We start from the raw sequence: 27,299 nt of genomic DNA on the forward strand, positions 1-27,299 counted from the left end.
TAAGAGCTAAAACAAGATAAAAGAAGAAATATATCAATACTTTTGTACACATTAAATAATTATTTAGCTCCTTACAATTACGTGTTCAATTATATCAACAATAACGTATTTTAAACCTTTAAACATAAATTATGCTTTTTATCCTTATGAACTGTTTTACCTTTTTAACTAAATGACAACTTCAATAAAACAGAGTGCCTTAACTAGTAATTATTAGTCTTTTAAATGATGTTAAGTTGCTTCCTTTTAAACAAAATAACAAACTGCATTCTTCTGCAAACTCTCATACATCACAGGCAATACACACACACTGAAATAGCATGGTCAGGATCGTAGCATCTTTGCTAACCAAAACACCGACACATAAACTCGACAAAAGGAAAAGAGGTCATAAAGTTGCATATTATTAATCTGCACAAGAAACGGAGTAAATACAAACCTTATGCCTCCTTCAACCAGGTGCTTCATTTACTTGTAATAAAATAAAGACGTTCATTCATTCAGCCTTCACGTGCCTTCGAACCTTTCAACTTCCGGTTTGTAACTTTCAAAAATAAAAGCATTGATCTTTAAAGGAAACAAAAAAATCGGAAAGATACCTTCAAAATAAAGTTAACATGACAGACAATGAATTTGAGTTACTTACAGTCATTATGCACCACATATCTGGAACACAATAAGTTGCACTTTTAAATTATTGATGTCTTCTACATACTGTCTGTATATATGCTCCATGCTGTTGAGTTGTGCTCTTTATTTTGACGTGTGCTGCTGACCTCTTGGCCAGGTCGCCCTTGTAAATGAGGTCTTGATCTCAATGGGTCTCATCTGGTTAAATGAAGGTTAAATAAAAACAATAATTAAATAAACACTCTCTGAAAGCTGCAGGTCTGCTCCAACTCTCACCTCTTTTAAATCAAAGACCTTTTTATTTACCACTGCCTTCCTATCTGAGCTTATTTTAACTTCCTTTAAATGCAAATTTAATTTAATTCTTAATATATTCTAATTTTCCTTTTCTGTTTTATTATATTTGTCATTTTAATTGTGCTCTTTTACGCTTGTCTGAATGTTTCCAATGCTTTAATATTTTAATATAAAGCACATTGAGTTTCCCTCATGTATGAAATGCACTATACAAATACAGTTGCCTCGCCTTGCCTTGCCTAATGACATGCATGAGGAGCACTTACAGAAGAAAGGACCCCTGCTGTGCTTTTGAGTCGTCATCTAAAAGAATGTAAACTTGTCCTAACTGGTAACGAGGGTTCCTGATTGTGTTTGATTGGATAATAAGATGACGAATCTGAAGTTTATGCAGTTCATGGGAGAAAATTATGAATACAAAGACTTGGGAGGAAAGTCTGAGTGCGCTGCCGGCTGTGGGAGCAGAACGAGAACCATGTTTAAACGATGACCAAGTTTTTACACAAATAAATGTTCTCTATTTAAGGCGGCATAAATCAGATCTGAGGAGCACACTGTCCGTTCAGAGCGAGCAGAAGCTGAACCTCTGGTTAGATTCATGCCATGGCTGAGCGAGAAGGGAATGTGTTTACTTTGTGGAAATAGCCCTGACTAGAAACAGAATGGGTACTTTTAACACAAGGCCAAGGCTTACAGTAATAAACAGGAGCTGGCGTAGAGAGAGAAGAAGTCTTAAGCTGACTGATATTTTCGAGAGTTCCTGCACGGCTGTATGACGAGGGCGTCCGTCGTTCAACGGTCACAGAGTGTTTGATTGAGGGGAACGGGCCGCAGCTTCAGAGACGATGACACTTTAAAGACTCAGAGATGAATCCAAAATCAGAACAATAGAAACACGCTTCATACACGACAACAAAAACACAATAAAGCAACGTGTCAGATGTGGACACAAGAACTACAGAAGAGGTACTTTCAGCCACCAGGGGGAGCAGCTTTACACACAACATGTTTGGTGTTAGGGCTGCACGGTGGAGCAGTGGGTAGCACTGGTGCCTCACAGCTAGAAGGTTCCTGGTTTGAATCCCCGGCTGGGCGGGTGCCTTTCTGTGTGGAGTTTGCATGTTCTCCCCGTGCATGGGGTGGGTTCTCTCCGGATACTCCGGCTTCCTCCCGCGGTCCAAAAACATGCTCAGGTTGATTGGTCACTCTAAATTGCCCGTAGGTGTGAGCGTGTGCGTGAATGGTTGTCTGTCTCTCTGTGTTAGCCCTGTGATAGGTTGGCGACCTGTCCAGGGTGTACCCTGCCTTCCGCCCGAAGCCAGCTGGGATAGGCTCCAGCCCCCCGTGACCCCTACCGGGATAAGCGGTCAAGATAATGGATGGATGGATGTTTGGTGTTATTGGCTTTTCAAGTTTTTTTTTACTTGCACTGTTTCTGTTCTACACATTAAAACAATAAGATACATGGGATATAACCTCTACATGATATGAAACCATATTGTAGGTTATGATACAATATGATACCGTACGTTAGGTACGACATAATACAGTGCGATATGATACAACCTCAACAATATACTACAATAAGATCTGCAGGATAGGATATGACGTGATATGGTTCAATATAGCATGATATGCTGTTTGATACAATATGATATGGTATGATCAGAATCAGAAATACTTTATTTATCAGGTTGATTCAGTTATTACAGTATGCTCTTATAAACAGTGTGTGAGAAAGTCAAAATATATATATAATATATATATTATATATAGGGCTGCACGGTGGTGCAGTGGGTAGCGCTGTTGCTTCACAGCTAGAAGGTTCCTGGTTCGAATCCCCGGCCGGGCCGGTGCCTTTCTGTGTGGAGTTTGCATGTTCTCCCCGTGCATGGGTTCTCTCCGGGTTCCTCCCACAATCCAAAAACATGCTCAGGTTGATTGATCACTCTAAATTGCCCGTAGGTGTGAGTGTGTGCATGAATGGTTGTCTGTCTCTCTGTGCTTGCCCTGTGATAGGTTGGCGACCTGTCCAGGGTGTACCCTGCCTTCCGCCCGAAGCCAGCTGGGATAGGCTCCAGCCCCCCGTGACCCCTAACGGGATAAGCGGTCAAGATAATGGATGGATGGATATTATATATATTATGATATGATGCAATCCAGAATGTACAATATGATCTGAAAGGATTGGATACGACATGACACAATACGATACATTACAGGGGGTTACGATAGGATACGACACCTTACGATACAATACATTATTGTACAGATCGTTAGGATATGATACTCAGGATGGGAAATGATTTTTGAATATTCTAATATTCGTTCACTTTGTAAAAATCGATGAGTTACTTTGAATATTTTCTTTTTTTTTAAAGTTATATTTTTGGGGCTTTTTGCTTTTATTTGATAGGACAGCTGAAGAGAGACAGGAAATGTGGGGAGTAGAGAGCGGGGGAAGACGTGCAGGAATCGGTCGATCGTCCGGGAATCGAACCGGCGACCCCTGCGACGAGGACTGTAGCCTCTGTATGTGGGGCGCTTAGACCGCTAGGCCACCAGCGCCCCATTTTTTCTCATTTTAAAAGTACAATTTTTCCTCGTTTTTACCGGTGCCTGGTTGTAATACCGTATTCCCGCCAGACGGTGTCTATAGAGCGTCTTGAAGCTGTTTGCTAACTGCATTAGCAAACAAAAGAAGAAGAGTGCGAACTGCGTTGAATACATAGACTGTATAAATATGGACGTAGTATCCGTGACGTCACCCATCTGTTTCTGAAGAGCTGTTTTGAGACCAATCGGCTGCGGCAGCCATATTGCTTCTGTCGAGCCAGTGTGACGTAAAGAGGCGGGCTTTGAGCCTCCTAGCCAACAGCTGCAGTGTTCTCACAGGCAGCTGTGCCTCTCATTGGAAGACTAGTAATCTCAATATCTTCGAAATTGCCGAATTACAAAAAAATTCACCCCCCTCACAGTGAGAGGACATCGAGAAATTAGCTATTCAGATTACACTCATCTTTTGTACCAGACTGTAAACATGTTTATTAATGCTGCAAAGATCGTCTTTTCCCCATTCATGTGTATGTGACTTCCGGTACTTCCGGAGCCAGCCTCAAGCGGATCCTCGATGAACTGCAGCTTCTAACACTTCCACATTGGACTCATATTTTTAGACCGGAGGTTGCTGCTTGGTTGAATAGCAAAAGAAGAAGAAGAGAACATTAGCAACAGTTGCAGTGATTTTCTCCGTTTCTGAATCTCACTCTACTACACACGTATCTCCAGAGACTGAGCATGGCTGTAAAATGTAAACACACACGCCACACCGCGTCACAGAAACACTGACGTGCTGTCGGCATCTCGTCCTGCTGCTGGTTAAACGCAACTGCCAAACAAACAGTCTCTTAATGGGACAGGAGTGTGTGTGTGTGTGTGTGTGTGTGGGGGGGAATTATTCGAATAATCATCGATTAGATGCCAATGATTATCGAATAGTATTTTGGCTTGAAATGCCCATCCCTATACGATACTACACAAAAGGATACGAGGCATTACAGAAAGTTACCATACCACTCAATACAACACGTTACAATACATGACAATACAATACGGTACAGAAAGTCACAATACGACACGTTACAATACATTAACATACGATATAAGTGCCACTCTTTGGAGCTAAATGGTGATATTTAAAGGGGACATATCACGCTTTTTTCATCAATATATCTTGGTCTAAGAGGTCCCCAAAACATGTCTTTAAAGTTTATGCTCAAAAAAACACTTTGAAATCAGATTTTGGCATGCCTGAAAAGTCCTTTTCTTCAGTCCTCCTCAGAACAGTCTGTTTTCCCTCTGACCACGCCCCCTCAGGAAGTTGATGTGCCTCGGCTCTCCAGCCCGTTGATCTAATGTTTACATGTTGGCTGAATATACACGGCTGCTCAGAGATCACGTTACTTCAACCCTCTGAATCTGATCCAGAATCTGATCCTGACGGAGAGGCGCCTGTAGCAGGACCTTTTCTGAAGGATTGGTCACAGATTTAGTGTTTCTTGTTGTTTTATTTATCAGTATGTCGACGTGTGTCTTGGTACACAGCTACCAACATGTAGCTATGCTAACTAGCGTTAGCACTTATCCATGATAAATAAAAATCATCCACTAGATCTTCAAATCTGCAGACGTGGGGAGTCAAACCGACCTCTGCCAGAAAGGCAGCGGGACCTTTTATGAAGGATTGGTCACAGATTTAGTGTTTCTTGTTGTTTTATTTGTCAGTATGTCGACGTGTGTCTTGGTACACAGCTACAGCTACAGCTACAGCTACAGCTACAGATACAGCTACAGCTATGAACATATAGCTATGTGGCTATGCTAATTAGCGCTAGCACTTATCCATGATAAATAAAAATCATCCACTAGATCTTCAAATCTGCAGACGTGGGGAGTAAAACCGACCTTTGTGTTTATTAAGACAGCCTACAACTAGCATGCCTCCCTCCTAAGCTCCTTGTTAGCACACATTTGTGCAGGGAATGAAAAACGGAGGAGGGGTTGAGTTGTATTTTATACAGTCTATGGGCTGAACAAGCTCTGAGCTCTGACTCCGTGACAGACCGGATATTGTTGTGACGTAACAAAAACACGGAAGTCTGAAACGGCTCGTTTCACACACATTTACAGAAAGGTGGAGAAATCAGAACAGGGGCAGAATGGATTTTTTTCATTCTCGGGGGGTTTGTAGACAGGGACACATATTTCAGGTAAAGAACCATTAAAAAGTCAATTTTGCATGATATGTCACCTTTAAAACATGACTCTAGGATGTGATATCTTTGTTTGAGCAGGCTTTTGTTTGAAAGTCTCAACAGAAGCACTGGTTTTGTCTCTGCTTCTCTTACTGTTCACAAGCCTGGGAAATCCAACCAGTCCTAAAAATAGATACATCATGTAATGGAGAATGTTTAAACCCGTCAATCCGCTTAAGTGTACCAACTTGTCCGATTTGTGCAACAGGCTGTTTGCTCCAAAATACAGAGTGTGCTGTGACGTCTAATAGGGTGTGTGTAACCTCCCTCTGGAACAACAGCAAGTTAAATTCACCTGAAAAGAAACTTAGAACTACTTTATATATTCAACATTTCACACATCTGGGTTTGAACAGTTGATTAAAACCTGCATTTTGTAGGTAACTGACTGTAGGTACCCATTCACAAATCTCCTCCAACGCCAGCTTTGTGTGCATTATGTCAAAGTAATCAACACCTAGAATAGCTCTAATAAAACCCAGGAACCACAGCAGCAGCAGCATCGAATGTATGTTACACTTAATAGTCAGCCGTGACACTCGTCAGCGTGCCCGCAGACTGCCAACATTTGAGGAACCGGAGCAGTAATCCTTTAATTTCCCAGAATGAAGCGTCGAAAGGGAACCTGAACCTCCTCAGCAGCTGAATCAGAGACGAGGCCGCACAATGGATGCTCATTTCCTGCACTGAATAGACTTTAGAAATGACCTCAAGCTTATTCTTCTTCTCAATTTGCATGACACAAAGTGCTGTTCTTATTAGGAAACACATTCTGATCATGTCACACAGGAAATGAGTGACTGTGTCGACGTATTGTGTGACGGTTTATTCATTTAAAGATACAGTTAACTCATATCTGGAGGGTATGAACACAGCACTGTGAGATACATTCAATCAGATAACCAGGATGCTTATTCAACACATTTCTTTGTCTCCTAGTTTGTGACATAAAGAACATTTCCCTGATGTATTTCTGTAATCCTGTAAATCTCATGCTTGTATTTTGCTGTCACAGATGTAATCTGCTTTGTCCCGTGTGCAGCCCGTGTGTGAGGGGGGAGTATTTGTGTTTTTTTCCTCCCGTGCTGACGGTCCTCTGGAGGCCATAATGCTGCGTGTCTAGTCACGCCAGACGGCAGCAGGCTGTTTTAGTACTCAGGTTGCTGGAGGTCGCTCTCTCACCTTGACCCCACTGAAACCTGAGAGCTTGAACACCGTCTCCCCCATTTCTTCAAATAGCAACATCAGGTTTTTCTTTTTTCTCCTCCCGTATGTTTTGGTGGAAGCAACCGGAAAGCAACTGTTTCTGTATTCACTCTGTATGTACAGTGTCATTTTCCAGTATTTGTTGCTCTTTCTTTTTGTGTCCTTAGCCTCTTTTCTCTGTTTTCTTTGGATGTTATTCAGAGCATTCCGGGGTTAAGTCTCTCGCTCGTTGCTGTCGTCTTATATTCCTCAGTTTGTTGTATCAGTGATGAACTTTAGGGTCATTAGGAGCTTCAAGGAGCATGTGATTATTGCCACCCAGACATTTCAGAGCATTTGACTTTAAAAACTACCATCACAGCGTCCTGACAACAAATATCTTTTTATGACAAATCACACTTTCCTCTTCAGACGTGTTGAAATAAACTGTCGCAATAAAACCCAAAGATGGTCGCCATAGCAGAAATGCTTTCTCTTGTAACCATCGAAGAGTTGGACTCAAGCGGCAACCTCCGGTCTTAGAATATGAAGCCAATGCAGAAGTGTTAAAAACTGCAGTTCCTTGAGCGTCCACTAGAGGCTGGCTGCAGAAACACCGTAAACCACATACACACCCATTCAAAGAAGACGATCTTTACAGCAGAAATAAACATGTTCAAAAAACAGCTTAGGTCTGAAGAGGCACACACTGCAAGATATTAACCTTACAAGTTTTGCCCATATAAGGGCGTGGCTGACTTGATTAACATTATTTCACACAGGCAGTGTAACTTCAGCACACTTCCTGGTAGCACTTCCTGTTTGGATTGTTTGAGCTCATCTTAGTGCAATTATGATTTTATCTAGAATCCAAGTAACCTCTTGGAGCACAATGAAACTGCTAGGCTAGGTTGGGCGGTTATGAAAGTTGTCCTCCAGCACTTCTGCTTTCCTTGGTAATGAATGTGAAGTCTGTCTTTAAATGATATGTATGCTTCATATGTGTTTTTATTTAATGGAATGATACAAGGAGAACATAAGAACTGTTGATAGAAGTCTTGCTGTAGCATTAGCTTCAAGTCTGTACCTCAAAAGGCAAGTTTGGTTGCACTCCCCTGCGTACGGAGTGCCGCCATTGTTGTTGACATAGCTGATATCAGACGTCTCGCCCCTTCTTAAGTTTGATTGGTTGTTGAAAGAGAAGTGAAGCACTGAAAACACTGAACTGCATAGTTTTTGGGAGAAAGAAGGTGCTGCATGTGCACTAAATGCTGTCAGTGGACACAGGCCCTAAATACAAATCATCCCTGCACAGTTTTTACTTGTTGGGAGAAATGTGTAATTCTGCTGTTTGATATGGGGATCGTGTTGCTCTTAGTGGACACTCTAGGAACTGCACTTTTATCTAGTCTATGAGTGGACTTGCCATAGCTTTACCGCCTGGGAAACAGCCTCAACACACCCACCTGTCCGTCAAATTAGCCACACCCCTTATTGCACTGAATCATGCATAAGGGCCTGTGTCCACTAACTGCATTTTTTCACACTGGCAGTGTAACTTCAGCACACTTCCTGGTAGCACTTCCTGTTTGGATTGTTTGAGCTCATCTTAGTGCAATTATGATTTTATCTAGAATCCAAGTAACCTCTTGGAGCACAATGAAACTGCGAGGCTAGGTTGGGCGGTTATGAAAGTTGTCCTCCAGCACTTCTGCTTTCCTTGGTAATGAATGTGAAGTCTGTCTTTAAATGATATGTATGCTTCATATGTGTTTTTATTTAATGGAATGATACAAGGAGAACATAAGAACTGTTGATAGAAGTCTTGCTGTAGCATTAGCTTCAAGTCTGTATCTCAAAAGGCAAGTTTGGTTGCACTCCCCTGCGTACGGAGCGCCGCCATTGTTGTTGACATAGCTGTTATCAGAGGTGTCACCCCTTCTTAAGTTTGATTGGTTGTTGATAGAGAAGTGAAGCACTGAAAACACTGAACTGCATTGTTTTATGGGAGAAAGAAGGTGCTGCATGTGGACTAAAAGCTATCAGTGGACACAGGCCCTAAATACAAATCATCCCTGCACAGTTTTTACTGATTGGGCAAAATGTGTAATTCTGCTGTTTGATATGGGGATCGTGTTGCTCTTAGTGGACACTCTAGGAACTGCATTCTTATCTAGTCTATGAGTGGACTTGCCATAGCTTTACCACCTGGGAAACAGCCTCAACACACCCACCTGTCCATCAAATAAACCACACCCCTTATTACTCTGAATCATGCATAAGGGCCTGTGTCCACTAACTGCATTTTTTCACACTGGTAGTGTAACTTCAGCACACTTCCTGGTAGCACTTCCTGTTTGGATTGTTTGAGCTCATCTTAGTGCAATTATGATTTTATCTAGAATCCAAGTAACCTCTTGGAGCACAATGAAACTGCTAGGCTAGGTTGGGCGGTTATGAAAGTTGTCCTCCAGCACTTCTGCTTTCCTTGGTAATGAATGTGAAGTCTGTCTTTAAATGATATGTATGCTTCATATGTGTTTTTATTTAATGGAATGATACAAGGAGAACATAAGAACTGTTGATAGAAGTCTTGCTGTAGCATTAGCTTCAAGTCTGTACCTCAAAAGATAAGTTTGGTTGCACTCCCCTGCGTACTGAGCGCCATTGTTGTTGACATAGCTGTTATCAGAGGTGTCACCTCTTCTTAAGTTTGATTGGTTGTTGATAGAGAAGTGAAGCACTGAAAACACTGAACTGCATAGTCTTTTGACAGAAAGAAGGTGCTGCATGTGCACTAAAAGCTGTCAGTGGACACAGGCCCTAAATCCAAATAAAATCAATGCTGCACAGTTTTCACTGATTGGGGAAAATCTATCAGTCTATGAGTGGACTTGCCAGAGCTTTACCGCCTGGGAAACAGCCTCAACACACCCACCTGTCCGTCAAATTAGCCACACCCCTTATTACTCTGAATCATGCATAAGGGCCTGTGTCCACTAACTGCATTTTTTCACACTGGCAGTGTAACTTCAGCACACTTCCTGGTAGCACTTCCTGTTTTGGTTGTTTGAGCTCATCTTAGTGCAATTATGGTTTCATTTAGAATCCACATAACCTCGCAAAACGAAACCGCTAGGCTAGATTGGGCGGTTATGAAAGTTGTCCTCCAGCACTTCTGCTTTCCTTGGTAATGAATGTGAAGACTGTCTTTGAATGATCTGTATGTTTCATATTTGCTGTTATTTAATGGAAATGGATGGATACAAAGTAAAATGTAAAAACAGTTGATAGAAGTCCTGTCTTAGCATTAGCATTAGCTCTAGAACTGGAAATTGTACCTCAAAAAGCAAGTTTGGTTGCATTCCCCTGCGTATGGAGCGCCGCCATTGCTGTTGACAAAGCTGAAAACACTGATCTGTATAGTTTTTTGGGAGCTAAAAGGTGCTGCATGTGCACAAAACGCTGTCAGTGGTCACAGGCCCTAAATACAATCAAATCAAAGCTGCACAGTTTTTACTGAGTGGGGAAAATGTGTAATTCTGCTGTTTGATATGCAGATTCCTTTACTCTTAGTGGACACTTCAGGAACTGCACTTTTTTTGCACTTTTGCATTAACTTCTATTTTCAACACTGACTGTTGCCGCAAGCTTCAACCCAGCCCAGGTGCTAGATTAGCTGCTTGTCTGCACTTTGAACCAGCCCGCTCCTCTCTAAGCATCCATTTACACACAGAAAGAAAACTCCACTGTTGCTTCAGCTTATCTCTGACTGTATCAGCTCCCTGACGGCCCGCAGGGCAGACTGAGGGTGAAAGTGAGGTCAGAAGAAGCGAACAGGTCAGTACTGTCAGTTTGATTAGGACTCGAACACTTTAACAAAACCCCCCTGAACCCCCCCGCCCCTCTTAGCTCATCCCGGGCTGGGTGGAATGCAGCAGAATCTGATGGCAGACAGGAAGTCCTTATTGTACTTGTGCAAAGATCCCGGAGCCAGACAGCATACGGGAGCGATGTCATCCCTGTCCAGGCCAACATATCTTTGTGCTTGCTCACCGCGTAACAAAGACGTAAATAAACACTGTTCCCCCCACCGGTCTTCAACTGTCAGTCCAATTAGGCAGCGTAGTGATCGAAAGCCACGGCCTGTGTTTTTCCCAGCCGTGCCGTTACCTCTGACCCCCGCGGCTCGTGCCTGAGGTGATTTTCTTTATTAGTCTGCGGGGTCAGTATTTAGCCCCGTAGCCATCAGTAGCTGGCTTAAATCTGCAGAGTCAACACTCTGCCTTCCTGGCTGTTAGCTGCATTAGCACACTGAAGCCCCGCAGCCCTCCCACTCCCACTCCCCAAACATCCTCCCTCAGGCCTGATAACATCTCTGTCCGTGTATTCATGAGCTCGGAGGCTGGGGTTCTACACATGTTGGTGCACAGAGGCTTTCTAGGAAGTCTGTCTGATTGAACTATGTGACACCGGACAAAGGTTAGCAACAGTTTAGAGTTGTTATAGGAGGGAAATGTTTCTTCATTAGGCGTTAAACTGTTTGACTTTCTGAGGTCTCTTACCTGGAATTGTTTTTCACTCTGAAACACACCCGGAGGAAGAGAGCTAAGAATAGAGGAGTGGTGAAAGCGTACCCGGAGGCTGTAATTCATCCAACTCTAGATAAAGTTGGAGGTCTTGACTTTTAAACCCTGTAATAACTAGAACTGAGGCGAGGACGTGAACAGAGCTGTGACCGAGTGCTACATTTTCCAGGAAGCCAAGCCTCTGGGATTGAAACAGTAAATGTTTTGTTACGGCTATAAATCACGACATTGTTTAATTAGCGTCGTCTAAATTCTCATTCATTGCGGTGTGCCTCTGAGATGTTTCCCTGCATTTTTCTCAAGATATTCCACCCATCCGTTTTGCCACTGAGAGGAAGATAGAGGCGAGTTGTAATTACACGGAGAGGCAGATCTGGTGAGGAAATAAAATGGGCCATTGTGATAATCCTCTTGGAGGGATTTACAACCCCGACAGATAAAGAAGCAGCCGTTTGCTTATCAGGCTTTCCTCATTACACACTGACAAAACAATGAACGCTACGACGACTTCTGTTTTCACATTTATCCCCCCCTAAAGAAGAGCGGAGTCAGCACATTTGATGAAGCAGCGTCCCCCCCCTCCCTCCCTCTCTCCCTCTGCTTCACCTGAACCTAATCTCTCAGGGCATCTCAGCCACACAAACCCTGTCAGCCTGAGTAAGACGATGCCCTGTCGGTGGTGGTCTCTAAAGACCAGCAGGGACAATGGATCAAATGCGAACTGAGAGGCTTTGAACTATTGTTGTCGCTCTCTTTCCCTCTATTGCTCATGCCCACTGTGACCTTCCTCTGCTCCTGGTGTCTCCAGTGAAAGTGGAGGAGGGGGAGGTTTCTGATTCGCTTCATACCTGTGACCTACATCAGGGGTTCTCAAACTTTTCAGCCTGCAATATAGGTGCAGAAGACTCATGACCCCCACTGTCCCTCACAGTGATTTAATGTGTCTTCATTCAGCTGGTCTGCAGAAAATGACCCTACCTATATGAGTCTGTGTTCCCTGTGCTGTTATGAATTAACCCAGGGATTTTCAACCACTGTGCCGTGACAGATCGTCAGGTGTGCAGTGGGACATTATCAAATTTCAATTAATTAGTCCAAAAAAGTATTATTCATATACTGCAAATAATTTGCCATGTAGTGTGTCTGTGCCCTCAGTGTAGTGACTGGCGGAGTAATTAAATACTTGTCCATGTACTGACCTGCGCTACCCACCCACTGGATGGCAATAAAGCACACTAATGACCTTGTTAATTTAAGACGGTAGAATTAATGATGCAGGTGAGAGGTGCATGTGACAAGAAGTAGGCGTACAACAGCGATGGATAAATATTCAAAAAGGAAAGATGAAAACTCCTTAGCTTAAAGGGGACATATCACGCTTTTTTCATCAATATATATTGGTCTAAGAGGTCCCCAAAACATGTCTTTAAAGTTTATGCTCAAAAAAACACTTTGAAATCAGATTTTGGCATGCCTGAAAAGTCCTCTTCTTCATTCCTCATCAGAACACTCTGTTTTCTCTCTGACCACGCCCCCTCAGGAAGTGGATGTGCCTCGGCTCTCCAGCACGTTGATCTAATGTTTACATGTTGGCTGAATATACACGGCTGCTCAGAGATCGCGTTACTTCAACCCTCTGAATCTGATCCTGACGGAGAGGCGCCTGTAGCAGGACCTTTCTGAACGACTGGTCATAGATTTAGTGTTTCTTGTTGTTTTATTTATCAGTATGTCGACGTGTGTCTTGGTACACAGCTACGAACATGTAGCTATGTGGCAATGCTAACTAGCGCTAGCACTTATCCATGATAAATAAAAATCATCCACTAGATCTTCAAATCTGCAGACGTGGGGAGTAAAACCGATCTCTGCCAGAAAGGCAGCAGGACCTTTTATGAAGGATTGGTCACAGATTTAGTGTTTCTTGTTGTTTTATTTGTCAGTATGTCGACGTGTGTCTTGGTACACAGCTACAGCTACAGCTACAGCTACAGCTACAGCTACAGCTACAGCTACAGCTACAGCTACAGCTACAGCTACAGCTACAGCTACGAACATATAGCTATGTGGCTATGCTAATTAGCGCTAGCACTTATCCATGACAAATAAAAATCATCCACTAGATCTTCAAATCTGCAGACGTGGGGAGTAAAACCGACCTTTGTGTTTATTAAGACAGCCTACAACTAGCATGCCTCCCTCCTAAGCTCCTTGTTAGCACACATGTGTGCAGGTAATGAAAAACGGAGGAGGGGTTGAGTTGTATTTTATACAGTCTATGGGCTGAACAAGCTCCGAGCTCTGACTCCGTGACAGACCGGATATTGTTGTTACGTAACAAAAACACGGAAGTCTGAAACGGCTGGTTTCAGCACACATTTACAGAAAGGTGGAGAAATCAGAACAGGGGCAGAATGGATTCTTTTCATTCTCGGGGGGTTTGTAGACAGGGACACATTTTTCAGGTAAAGAACCATTAAAAAGTCAATTTTGCATGATATGTCACCTTTAATATGGGCGGTGGAAAAGGCAACTTTTATGGGAAAAACTACAACGGTGACTGTGAGAGCTCTCAAAGCTAGCTGCTTAGTAGCTGAGCTTGTAGCCAAATCATTAAAGTGACACACTGTGGCAGAGACATTAAAACTACAAACAAAAGGGGACAGAGCGTTTGCAGTAAGGGGGTCCGACGCTCTGGAACCTTCTGCCCGAGGAGATCAGGTCTGCTGAGTCAGTGGGCTCTTTTAAATCCCTTCTTAAAACATACTTTTATCGCAGAGCCTTCCCAGATTTTATCTGAATTTTATTTGACTATATTTTATTTTAACCGTCTTAAGAAATATATTTTGAAAGAATTTTATTCCTTTAGAGTTCTTTTAAGGGAATTTTATGTCTTTTAAAATATGTTTTATTTCTTTATCTTGTGTTTTTATGATCTGCCTGTTTTATTTGCTACCCATGTAAAGCACTTTGTAACCTGCTTTTGAAAAGTGCTCTACAAATAAAAATGTAATACTACCTGCAAAGGCCAGTGTAAATGAGATGCTTTGTCCTGACACAGTTAAAGAAGTAGCCAAAGTCCCTCTCTCAGATAAATAGATTCATATATTGAGAGATTAAATGTGTCATTTTGGTGTGACTCCGGATTGTTTTAATGTATGAAATGTGCCTTGGCTCAAAAAAGGTTGAAAAACACTGAATTAACATAATACTACTGATGCTTTAGATCATTAACTGTTCACTAACACTAAACTTAGGAGTCATCTGGAAACAAAGAAAGGCAGAAAACTCATTACACTTTATATTTACAAGGTATAATTTCAAGTTGAGCTTCTGTTTCTGTCTATATTTTTTACTATAATGGGTAGAATTTTATATTTTTAGATAACTTTGTCATTCAACTTTTTTTATTTCATATTTTTCAGTATTTCTTTGTTCACCACGAGTTAACAAACTATATAAAAGTAATACAAAACCAACAAAGAGAACAACAAATGAATAAATAGAGCCCACATCACACCCATCCTTCAGCACCTCCACTGGCTCCCCATTCAGCACCGAATCCACTTCAAGATCTTTCTCATCACCTACAAAGCCCTCAGTAACCTCGCCCCCTCTTAAGGCTGATTTATACTTCTGCGTTGAGTCAACGGCGTATCCTACGCCGGGGGTCCGCGTAGCTCCCGTACCTATGCCGAGGCCTACGCACGTAGCTGATGTGCACCTCCTCCAAAATGTAACTCCCCGTAGAGCCGACGCGGACCGCAAGCTCTGTGATTGGTCCGCTGGACGGCTTTGTCTTTCCCGCATTTACAACACTTCTGGGATCCCGGACATCGGCCGCACATCGGCCGGGTATTTCATCTCCTCCTCTCTATTCTTCATGTCATCATGTCTGTATGATAAACAGCAACATGTATCAGCTGTAGATTAACAGAACACGCTCTGAATCTCTGTGGAAAAGTAAACAGAGATCGTAGCGGGACCGGAAGCAGGCGGCCGGCTATCAGAGAGACCGCACTGCCCTCTAGAGTTTAGGAGGAGAATTGCTGCGCGACACGGACACACCGACGCACAAGTATGTGGGGCTCATGTCCGCGTCAGCCCCTGCTGCGTAGGGGAGTATAAATCAGCCTTTACCCGACCGACCTCCTCAAACGCCACTCCCCATCTCGCCGCCTCAGATCATCAGATGCCAACCTCCTGTCCCCCTATCACCAAGTCCAAGCACCGCACCTTGGGGGGGGGGGGCAGAGCCTTTGCCATCGCTGCCCCCGCTCTCTGGAACTCTCTCCCTCCAAACATCCTCAACTCTGACTCTCTCCTCTCATTTAAAAACCACCTCAAGACCTACCTGTTGCAAAAAGCATACCACACATGACCTCTCCCCCCCGCCCTGCCCCACCTCTGTCCCTGTTTTGTTTTGTTTTATTTATGTGTTTTTGTTTTTTTCTTTAGTTTTCACCTTATGTAAAGCGACTTTGAGTACTAAGAAAAGCGCTATATAAATTCTATGAATTATTATTATTATTAAATACAAAAAAATACAATAATAATAATTAACAGTACAAACAAAAAGGAAGGTAAACATAAGAAACAAGATAAATAAACAAAAATAAATAATAATAAATATTTTTAGACATCTCACGACCCCCCTTGATCTAAATAACCGAGGATTTTATTTATGTATTTATTTATTTATTGCACATACAAAAGAACAAAACAAAACATTGCATGTTCAATAACACGAGCCAAGATATAACAGATCAAATTCAATAATAAAATGAACCACTAACATGTTATGTGCAGGAGGAGCCAAAAACACCCCAAACAGGCTTGTCGAGTGGCCCTCCATAGAATATAACAGTCTCAACTTCTTCTTTCTTTGTAAGTGTTTTTAATCTGATAGAACTATTTGGAATTCCCCTCAATCCATCTGACCACACTTGCATAAAAAGCTTGGAGAGCCTGGGTGTGTAGGTAGATTAGATTCACTTCAGAGGAAGGAGCAGGATTTGGGAATTAAAGATAACATGGAGCAGGATTTCCTGGAATCCAAACGGTTATCAATTACAAAGTGAAGAAAACCCTGTAAAGTCCTATCCTCTGCGCACACTCTCCTTCAGTCACTAATAAAACATGAGGCATGAAACATCCGTCATCCGCAGAGCGCTTAGATACAAGTGCACTCAGGAGAGCCGCTTGGCAAATACGATTGCAATATTTAACAATAATGGCCTCAAAACGGCGCGGCTGCAAGAAACAGTCATAAAAATTTCATTGTGCATTTTCAGAAATAAGCCATGCACTGACAAACCGCCGAGAGAAAAGGCAAGTTGGAAAAGTGAGGGCTTATTTGTGTGTCTTTATTGCAGGGCGCTGCCAGTGTTCATGAATAACACAATAAAAGAGTCGGGCGGCGCTTCAGAAAGCTTTCAGGTTTCCAAATGTTTGAGAAATGGGGTTTTCTCTCGCCAGAGGAATCCCGAGGAATCCGATCCTTGGATATCAATCTCTGTCTGCGTGATAAAGACACTGATGACAGAGGAGTTGATCACCAGCTTAGGGTGGGGTCCGTACATATTTGTCTGCACTTCTACAGTAAACGCTGCCGTCTCCACCCAAACTAAAACCACTCCACAGACTTGTCTCTCTTCCCCGAAGCTGTCTGCAGACATCAAGTCTGACATGTTGTACACGCTGCCTGTACCTTCATCCCATCAAGCATTTCCACAAGACAGGACCGCGAGGAGCCTCGGCTAATGAGAAAACAACGTGTATGTAATCAGCTTGAGAGAACGAGGGGAATTCTGTAAACCTCAGTGAAGCTATCGCTGGCAGACGCTGCTTATGATACAGGCTTGTCAGCTCCTGCCAGCTGGCACAGGCGCTCTGGCAAAACCAATGCCTGGTGGTTAATGGATCATAAAGGTTTGCTGGGAGCCGCTTCACAGCTCGACTTGATTTAGAAATGTAACACAAACCCATTAGTGCTGCTATTCTGTATGAGCTAGCGTGGCGTTCAGGCTCCGTGCATCATGCAGACTCCTACAGACTCACAGGCCTTGTAAATAATCAAGTCTGGGCAAGTTGCATGAAAAACAGCTACTTGTTCCATCAAAAAGAAATGATACAGCTTATCACATCATAACAGTAAAATTATTGGCATGGAGAAGGCAATTATGCTCAACTGCTTCATGTAAAACCGCAGGAGCAATTTCCTAACCATGCTCTCCACAAAAACGATCCATTAAAGTCAAAATAATGCCAGTGTGTCACTTATTAAAGAATGAAGTGCACCTCCACACACCCTGAACACACAACTGGCTGCATTGTTTTGCAGCTTAATAAACATCCCTTCAGAACAACCCAAGGCTTCACATCACAGGGTGAATATAAGTATAGATATTTTTCTCTCTTACCTTCATGAGTCACTCCATGAACGCACCGTTTATTCAAAGACGTCTCTCAGCCTCGTACCTTCTCCCTGTGAAGATATGTGACACACTGTAGACTGTGCGCTGGCATGAGGACAAGCCTGGTTGGCTGACAGAAAGGGATTAAGCAGTATTAAGAGTGTCCAGATGCAAGGCCACATGCACAGTCAGTCAAACTAATACTTTGACACACTGACACACTGCACTGCAGCACAAACAATGACCTAAATCAGTCCCAGTGTCTCACTTTGAGCCCTTCACTGCACCTTCTCTGTGTTTGCACATCACATCTTCAGGGTTAGCATGTTAGCATACACATAAACCTTTGTTTTTACACATGTGCTTTGTATCATTTGGCCGTCTGTAGGTCTGTTGTTTAAAGCTGATTATGGTACGCCAGATGGACACCAGAGGCCACGCCCCCTTCTCTATCAGCAGCCCAGCCCTCAAGAAGGAAACACATCTGGGTCATGACGGAATCTGACGGTAGGAGGTGAGATGGTGTGAGTGCTGGATTATGTGTTGGATTCTTTGGTTGCATTAATGGTTCAAGCACAACAACATTCAGAAAACAGAGGATCAGGGAAATCAGAGATTCTACAAAACAATGGAACACAAAAACATTACACACAATAACAGCAACATTTCAACATTTCTTCTCTTCCTGCAGTGGTCACACTCTATAACCAATAATATATATATATAATAACTTTTTAATAATTGATATTTTATAGCCTCTTGTTTGCTTTATATTTTTTTGCACTGTCTACTTTGTTACTGTGACACTTGAATTTCCCTGCTGTGGGACGAGTAAAGGACTCTCTTCTCTTATCTTATAATACATTTTTTATTTCACAAAATTTCACTGAAGGAAAAAATATTTTCACAGGACACAATATAAAATAAAACAACATATTTTTACAAATCTTTGCAACATTACATTTCAAAAGACATGATTATTGCCAAAAACAAAAAATGCAATCAGCACAACACTGCATAAAAAACAACAATGGTTCACTCAACAAAAACAAATTGCAAAAAAACAAAATGCAAAACAAAGTAAAATACACAGGACACGAAAATTAACAAAACACAAGAAAAAATTTACATTTTAAAAAACTGGACATTTGAAAGAAAAGAAAAAACATCTTTGAAATCCTACAAAAAAATCACAAATATAACCATTTATTTTTTTAAATGTACACAACAAAACATTATTCAAGAAATATTTTACAATTAACTTTCAACACTTATTACATAGTTTAAAATGTTTTAAAATACATTACTTTGATGTATGAAATTTCAATATAACACTTCTTGAAATATGGTGTATTAAAGAAATGCATTTCTTTTTTTTATAATACTCTTTTGTTATTGATTCTTCAATTTTATAAACACAAACATTGGAACAAAATAAAACAAAACACACAGAAAACATAAAAAGTCCCACCCCAAACTAACAGAGAGCGCTGCACTGTACATACACACAAGACACATAAGTAAATGAAAAAACAACAGGAGACAGGTAAACTAAGAATGAAAGGGCAAACAGTCCTCATCTTCCAGGCACAGATGATAAGTTCTGTCTTCAGCAAGAAGGAGTGCAGTGGTTCCCAGATCCTCCAGAACTGGTCTGGTTTTTGATTAAGGTTACTGCTCAGCTCCAATCTACAATGATGAAATGTTCAAACCAAGCCAGAAACCTTGGTGTAGTCTTAGACTCAGACCTTAATTTCAGCAGCCACATTAAGACAATTACAAAGTCAGCCTATTATCACCTTCAGAATATCAAGGATTAAAGGACTCATGTCTCAGCAGGATGCAGAAAAACTCCTCCATGCATTTATCTTCAGCAGACTAGACTACTGTAACGGGGTCTTTACAGGACTCCCTAAAAAGTCCATCAGACTGCAGCTCATACAGAATGCTGCTGCTCGAGTCCTAACAAGGACCAAAAAAGTAGACCACATGACTCCAGTTCTTAGATCTCTACACTGGCTTCCTGTCTGTCAGAGAATAGACTTTAAAATCCTGCTGATGGTTTATAAAGACCTGAATGGTTTAGGCTGATCTGCTACTACTTTATGAACCACCTCGACCTCTGAGGTCATCAGGTACTGGTCTGCTTTCAGTTCCTAGAGTCAGAAGGAAACATGGTGAAGCAGCGTTTAGTCATTATGCTCCACATATCTGGAACACACTCCCTGAAAGCTGCAGGTCTGCTCCAACTCTCACCTCTTTTAAATCAAAGACTAAGACTTTTTTATTTGCCACTGCCTTCCTATCTTAGATTATTTTAACCCACTTTAAATTAAAATTTTAATGTAATTTTTATTATATTTCTAATTTTCCTTCTCTTTTCTGTTTTATCATATTTGTCATTTTAGTTATGTTCTTTTATGCCTGTCTGAATGTCTCCAATGCTTTTAATGTTTTGATGTAAAGCACATTGAATTGCCCTCGTGTCTGAAATGCGCTATACAAATAAAGCTGCCTTGCCTTGCCTTGCCTAAGGTCATGAGTCAACTAAAACTGCATTTCACCCAAAAATAATCAGAAAACAACATTTCTTGAAGTGATATTTCACAAGACCTACGTCCCACGAAACACAACTGTTCATGAAGCACATTTCACCCAAAAAAACCCTGACAGGTAATCAAACATGACATTCACAAAACAACAACATCTAATAAACTACAACAACTCTTAAAATATGACATTACAAAAAACACATCATTTCACAAAGAACATTTCATGACACAAAATTCCACACATCACAAAGAAGAAGTACATTTCCTGAAACACTAAATCACAATATCTTAAGAGAACATTTCCAGTAGGTTTTGGTGGATGTTTTAGCATTTTTGGAATGTTGTAAAATGTGTTTCTCTGAAATATGGCCTCCGTAGAAAATGTTTCTGCTTTGTGATTTTTGTTTTGAAGTTGTTCGGGTGTGATGACGATTTAATCAATGCACATACTTTACATTAAGACATCCACAAGATGAAGTGACTGTTCACTTTGACCGCTTTAAAACCAGTTTACTGTTTAATCTACATTTCCTCAGAGGTCCCTGTAAGCAGGCAGAGCTTATGAATCTGTAGTGTGGTAAGAAAGCCCAGAAACCCACTCGTCTCTCTAGAGCCGGCCCTGCTCCCTGGACGCCCTCCCCTGGCCGTCTCCTGTGACCCCTCAGACTCCCTATAAATCTGCTGAGTGATTGCGGTGGTCAATTAACACTCAGTTAATTGGTCCCTCTGGAGAGAACGGCCACATCCGCAACAACACGAAACCAAAGCCACGGGTTCACTGCGAGTTCTGCGATAATAATAAGGTGGACCGGGCACAATGAAAAATGGGTTCAGGCCCAAACTATAATGGAAGCTATTGTGCTGGCGGTCACACAGTCACTCAAGTGCAATATTCAGGAAGGCCGTTTCATTACTTCCAATAGAGCCCCAATCATGTGTAAAATTTGCAGTTTGAATGGACCTGCTATTATATCAATCATCGGCGGCTGCAGCAGAGGCTAATGGAGGTCCTTTCTTCCTGCTGACTCTTAATATCGGCCTTTTATTAATCAAGATAGGCCTCTCAGAGATCATCACTGTGCTGAAGCAGGCTGCTTACACCAATATGTTTCCTCTAGATTACAGGGAAACACAGTCTGTTCTGCTGGAGGGAAGAAATCAGTCAAAGTGAGCTGTGTGTTTGATGTTGAGTCAGCAGCCATGCTCAAAGTTTCTCCAACATTTATTCATTTATTTACATCCACAGTCTGGTTTGGAAAGAGGTCGCTAGCTCAAGCCTGTTTGGACTAAAGTAAGGTTTGTAGGAACTTGAGAGGTGCAAATTTGCTTCCTGAGCTTCCCTTGAGCAAGGCACTGAACCCCCAACAACTCAGGCTGCAGCCCCCTTAATCTGACATTATGTATTACTGCCCTAAATGTGCATGTTGCATGATCAATAACAGTAAAAAAATGACTTTCCTCTTGGGGATTAACAAAGTTTATCTTCTTCAACCGTTTAATAAATCACAACAGGAATTTTTCCAAACACTCATGTAACCAAGATTATGAATCCATGTAATTTAACTGACCCTGGTCATTTCTCAAGCAGATGTAGTCGTTTCAGTTGAAGTTGACAGTTGTGGTTTGAAATGAAAGGTCTCAGATTCTTGTTATGAAATCTGAATTGGAAAGCAGAACTTGAAACTTTATTTTGGAGCGATCGTCGGGTCAGAAACTTGACTTGTTTGAAACTCAAGTGAAATAAAAGGATGCATCAACCTTCATGCCATAAATCCAGACTGTGCGGCTGTAGCGACGGTTAATTCATAGTTTTCAGTCCCGTGAGCAGAGTGAAGCCTGGAAGTCATAAAGAGTGAAGCACAGGCTCGTTAATCAACCATCTCTTCAGAATAAGGCATATTTATATCACCAGAATTTCACGTTGGTGATGTTTACATTCATCTAAACGAGAATCCTTCCCTTTACACCGCCGCCAGGATGAAAGACGAGAAAAGTACAGACAGATAAATGTGTTAGGATCCGGTCAGGTCAGTAACGCAGCAGTTTGAAGGCTGTAGGGTCAGAAAGTCTTTGTGTAAAAGAATGAACGACATGCATGAATTCACTAGCAAGGACCACGCCACACAAGGATATAAGTTGAACATTTAATGAATTAGTTGTGCGTGGTGTGCCCAGCAGAAGGAGACTCAGGATGGGGGTTCCGTCTCAGCGTTATCCTGCCAGAGCTGATCTTGACCCGGGTTGTGCCTGGAAGTAGACAGGGCACAGAAGGAGCGAGCACGAGTGGAGTAGGAGAGGACAAGGAAATAGGTTAAGTGCAGTAGAGTAAGGTGAGGGAGGGTGGGTTGAAGAATCACGGACAAGCAGTTGGAGTAGGCTGGCTACGTTTAAGAAGGCTTGTCAGGTGATTGAGGGTGTGGTTTAGGCGTGGTCCTGCTCCCGAATCTAAGTTAACACCTTAACTTCATTTAAAATATTCTGTTTACTTCAATTTACCGTTAATGAAGTGTTCAAAGCTCAAAGACATGCAGACTTTGATCCTTGTTTTGTTCCCTCTAATAGAATGAATCCACATCTCCTCCTCTCTGGGTTTTCTATCTCTGGTGGGATTCTTAAGAAGCAGAACCCGGGCTCGTCTCCCCGTCATATAATGTATTTAAACACGTAGTTGGCAGCAGAGTCCGCTAATTTCCCCGTAGCCTGTAGAATTAAAGGTGACATATCATGCAAAATTGACTTTTTAATGGTTCTTTACCTGAAATCTGTGTCCCTGTCTACAAACCCCCCGAGAATGAAAAGAATCCATTCTGCCCCTGTTCTGATTTCTCCACCTTTCTGTAAATGTGTGTGAAACGAGCCGTTTCAGACTTCAGTGTTTTTCATACGTCACAACAATATCCGGTCTGTAACAGGAAGTCAGAGCTCGGAGCTTGTTCAGCCCATAGACTGTATAAAATAATACTGAATCCCTCCTCCGTTTTTCATTCCCTGCACACATGTGTGCTAACAAGGAGCTTAGGAGGGAGGCATGCTAGTTGTAGGCTGTCTTAATAAACACAAAGGTCGGTTTTACTCCCCACGTCTGCAGATTTGAAGATCTAGTGGATGATTTTTATTTATCATGGATAAGTGCTAGCGCTAGTTAGCATAGCTACATAGCTACATGTCCTAGCTGTAGCTGTAGCTGTAGCTGTAGCTGTAGCTGTAGCTGTAGCTGTAGCTGTAGCTGTAGCTGTAGCTGTAGCTGTAGCTGTAGCTGTAGCTGTGTACCAAGACACACGTCGACATACTGACAAATAAAACAACAAGAAACACTAAATCTGTGACCAATCCTTCATAAAAGGTCCTGCTGCCTTTCTGGCAGAGATCGGTTTGACTCCCCACGTCTGCAGATTTGAAGATCTAGTGGATGATTTTTATTTATCATGGATAAGTGCTAGCGCTAGTTAGCATAGCCACATAGCTACATGTTGGTAGCTGTGTACCAAGACACACGTCTACATACTGATAAATAAAACAACAAGAAACACTAAATCTGTGACCAATCCTTCAGAAAGGTCCTGCTACAGGCGCCTCTCCGTCAGGATCAGATTCAGAGGGTTGAAGTAACGTGATCTGTGAGCAGCCGTGTATATTCAGCCAACATGTAAACATTAGATCAACTTGCTGGAGAGCCGAGGCACATCCACTTCCTGAGGGGGCGTGGTCAGAGAGAAAACAGACTGTTCTGAGGACTGCTGAAGAAAAGGACTTTTCAGGCATGCCAAAATCTGATTTCAAAGTGTTTTTTTGAGCATAAACTTTAAAGGCATGTTTTGGGGACCTCTTAGACCAATATATGTTGATGAAAAAAGCGTGATATGTCACCTTTAAGAAGACTTTCTTGCCCTCAAGGGGGGCGGGTCCATAAGTGTGTGACATCACATTAAAACTATGAATGGCTGCTGCTTTAATGCTCTGATACTCTACTACCTGGATGTAAACAAGCGCAGGTGAGAGATGTCATCTGGTAGCACGGGAGGTTTGTCAGTATGTTGATCTAGTAAAGGAGATTAAGTTGTGTGTAGGATGTGTCTGGTTAAACTTGAGCTATGTGGACGTTAATCTACAAGGAGGTAGTGGTGGGCGTATCAATTCATGGTGTCGATACTCTACTCATTTGAGGATCGATAAGCTTTCCTCTCAGATAATTTAAATAGAGGATCTTGTTTTTTATGTTGTATAAATAAATGACAGTTGATAAAAAGTGTCTTAAGAGTAAAACAATTCATAACACTTACTTTATTAAAATAAATTAGAATTGCAATATTAGTCAAAATAATGTTTTTTTTTTACTGTGAAATATTTAAAATGTTAAAATCACACTAGATGTTTTCTTAGATTATTATTTTAATTAATATTTATGTGTTTTTCTAAATATATTTCATTGTTTAAAAAAAGAACACCCAAGGATTTGCATATTAAAGGTGTAAAATTAACAGTATTTGTCATGGGAGCTGTCTTTCAAGCATTTCGTTTCATTTTATTTTTTAAAGGGGACATATCACGCTTTTTTCATCAACATATATTGGTCTAAGAGGTCCCCAAAACATGTCTTTAAAGTTTATGCTCAAAAAAACACTTTGAAATCAGATTTTGGTCTGCCTGAAAAACCCTCTTCTTCATTCCTCCTCAGAACACTCTGTTTTCTCTCTGACCACGCCCCCTCAGGAAGTGGATGTGCCTCGGCTCTCCAGCACGTTGATCTAATGTTTACATGTTGGCTGAATATACACGGCTGCTCAGAGACCCGCGTTACTTCAACCCTCTGAATCTGATCCAGAATCTGATCCTGACGGAGAGGCGCCTGCAGCAGGACCTTTCTGAAGGATTGGTCACAGATTTAGTGTTTCTTGTTGTTTTATTTGACAGTATGTCGACGTGTGTCTTGGTACACAGCTACGAACATGTAGCTATGTGGCTATGCTAACTAGCGCTAGCGCTTATCCATGATAAATAAAAATCATCCACTAGATCTTCAAATCTGCAGACGTGGGGAGTAAAACCGACCTCTGCCAGAAAGGCAGCGGGACCTTTTCTGAAGGATTGGTCACAGATTCTGTGTTTCTTGTTGTTTTATTTGTTAGCATGTCGACGTGTGTCTTGGTACACAGCTACAGCTACGACATGTAGCTATGCTAACTAGCGCTAGCACTTATCCATGATAAATAAAAATCATCCACTAGATCTTCAAATCTGCAGACGTGGGGAGTCAAACCGACCTTTGTGTTTATTAAGACAGCCTACAACTAGCATGCCTCCCTCCTAAGCTCCTTGTTAGCACACATGTGTGCAGGGAATGAAAAACGGAGGAGGGATTCAGTATTATTTTATACAGTCTATGGGCTGAACAAGCTCCGAGCTCTGACTCCGTGACAGACCGGATATTGTTGGGATGTAACAAAAACACTGAAGTCTGAAACGGCTGGTTTCAGCACACATTTACAGAAAGGTGGAGAAATCAGAACAGGGGCAGAATGGATTCTTTTCATTCTCGGGGGGTTTGTAGACAGGGACACATATTTCAGGTAAAGAACCATTAAAAAGTCAATTTTGCATGATATGTCACCTTTAAATCACTGAAAGTATCTGTATCGGGTATTAAATAAATATGCCAAAGAAGTAATCAGTGTCGTATCGAATCATAAAAGTGTGGTATTGGCCAGCACTACAAGGAGGACTGAAGGCTGGTGGTGCTAGCTCTGCTATTGGTAGCCAGTTTGTCACTGTTTACCCCCAGACTCTGTGAGCCTGTGTGCATGATTTTCAAAGTTTTCTGACCTTCAGAGTTTAGATTTCTCTTTAAACAACTTAGAATGAGTCACTTTGGAACACCCCTAGTCTTAACTCCAGTAGCTTGGTTAACAGTAGCCGTGACAACATCTCTGTAAGCATTGTCAAGGTGTCTTGGCATGCTGACAAAAAGCATAGCTCTGCTTAAGCCACCCTTAGAGAGCAGCTTGCCTGACTGTAGACTCTTGGATTTGTTTTATTTCATGAAATAATCCTCATGGCAGACATTCATGTAGGAGCCAGCTGACACCACATATCTACAAGCAGAATGATGTCGTCGTGTTTGTCTGAGTGAAAGGAGTTCAAACTTGAATTCCCTTCATCCCAAGATTTCACGTGTCCCGCGCTGCGCCGTCTGCCATAGGCTCCGTGGGGCATGAATGGTGCCACTTTATGAATGCAAACAAGAGGAAGTGTGCGGTGAAGATCAAATGCTGACATTTGAGATTCACTCACAGCTGCAGGAAGCGGAGGAAGCCCCGAAAGGGAAGTGATGCAGTTGGAATATTTGCACTGATGATTCACAAAGGCTGTTAAATAAAGAGGGCAGACTGTTTCATCACCGCAGAGAGGGAAGTTTGAAACTGTGTACAACCGCTTTGCATTTATTTGTGCTTCCGCTCAGTGCAAGGGCGATACGATTAGGCCAAAGTGCTACAAGGAGAAAGAGGCTGCAATGCAGATTTAAAAGCATGTGCACAGATCCAAAGCTAATGCATCAACAGGCATGCACTGGAGATGAAATGAGGTGCTGCAAAATGTCAAAACTGTTCCACATTTAGAAACTATGCAAAGTCCAAAACAATGAGGTTCAGACTGCAGACCTATGGGGCGCTGTGTGTAAAGCTGTGCACACCAAAAATAACATTTCTCCACATTTAGCTCCAAAACATCATCAACATGTAGAGTGAATTTTTAAAAGTCACTTTTTTATCACATTTAGACAAATATTTGTGATCTTCTTCACATTTAATTTAGTGTGAA

At 41.9% G+C, this 27,299-nt stretch overlaps 1 protein-coding gene across 1 annotated transcript in view; it reads right to left on the reverse strand.

Moving 5' to 3' along the window:
- Positions 1-18,082, reverse strand: part of LOC117811799 — a 59,664-nt gene extending 41,582 nt beyond the window's left edge. Inside the window, exon 1 of the mRNA XM_034682273.1 lies at positions 17,938-18,082. The gene's annotated coding sequence lies outside the window, so the exon portion shown is untranslated. The remainder of the gene's footprint in view (positions 1-17,937) is intronic.
- Positions 18,083-27,299: the final 9,217 nt, after the last annotated feature.

The sequence above is a fragment of the Notolabrus celidotus genome, chromosome 4 (assembly GCF_009762535.1).
Source record: "Notolabrus celidotus isolate fNotCel1 chromosome 4, fNotCel1.pri, whole genome shotgun sequence".
Taxonomy (NCBI): Eukaryota; Metazoa; Chordata; class Actinopteri; order Labriformes; family Labridae; genus Notolabrus; species Notolabrus celidotus.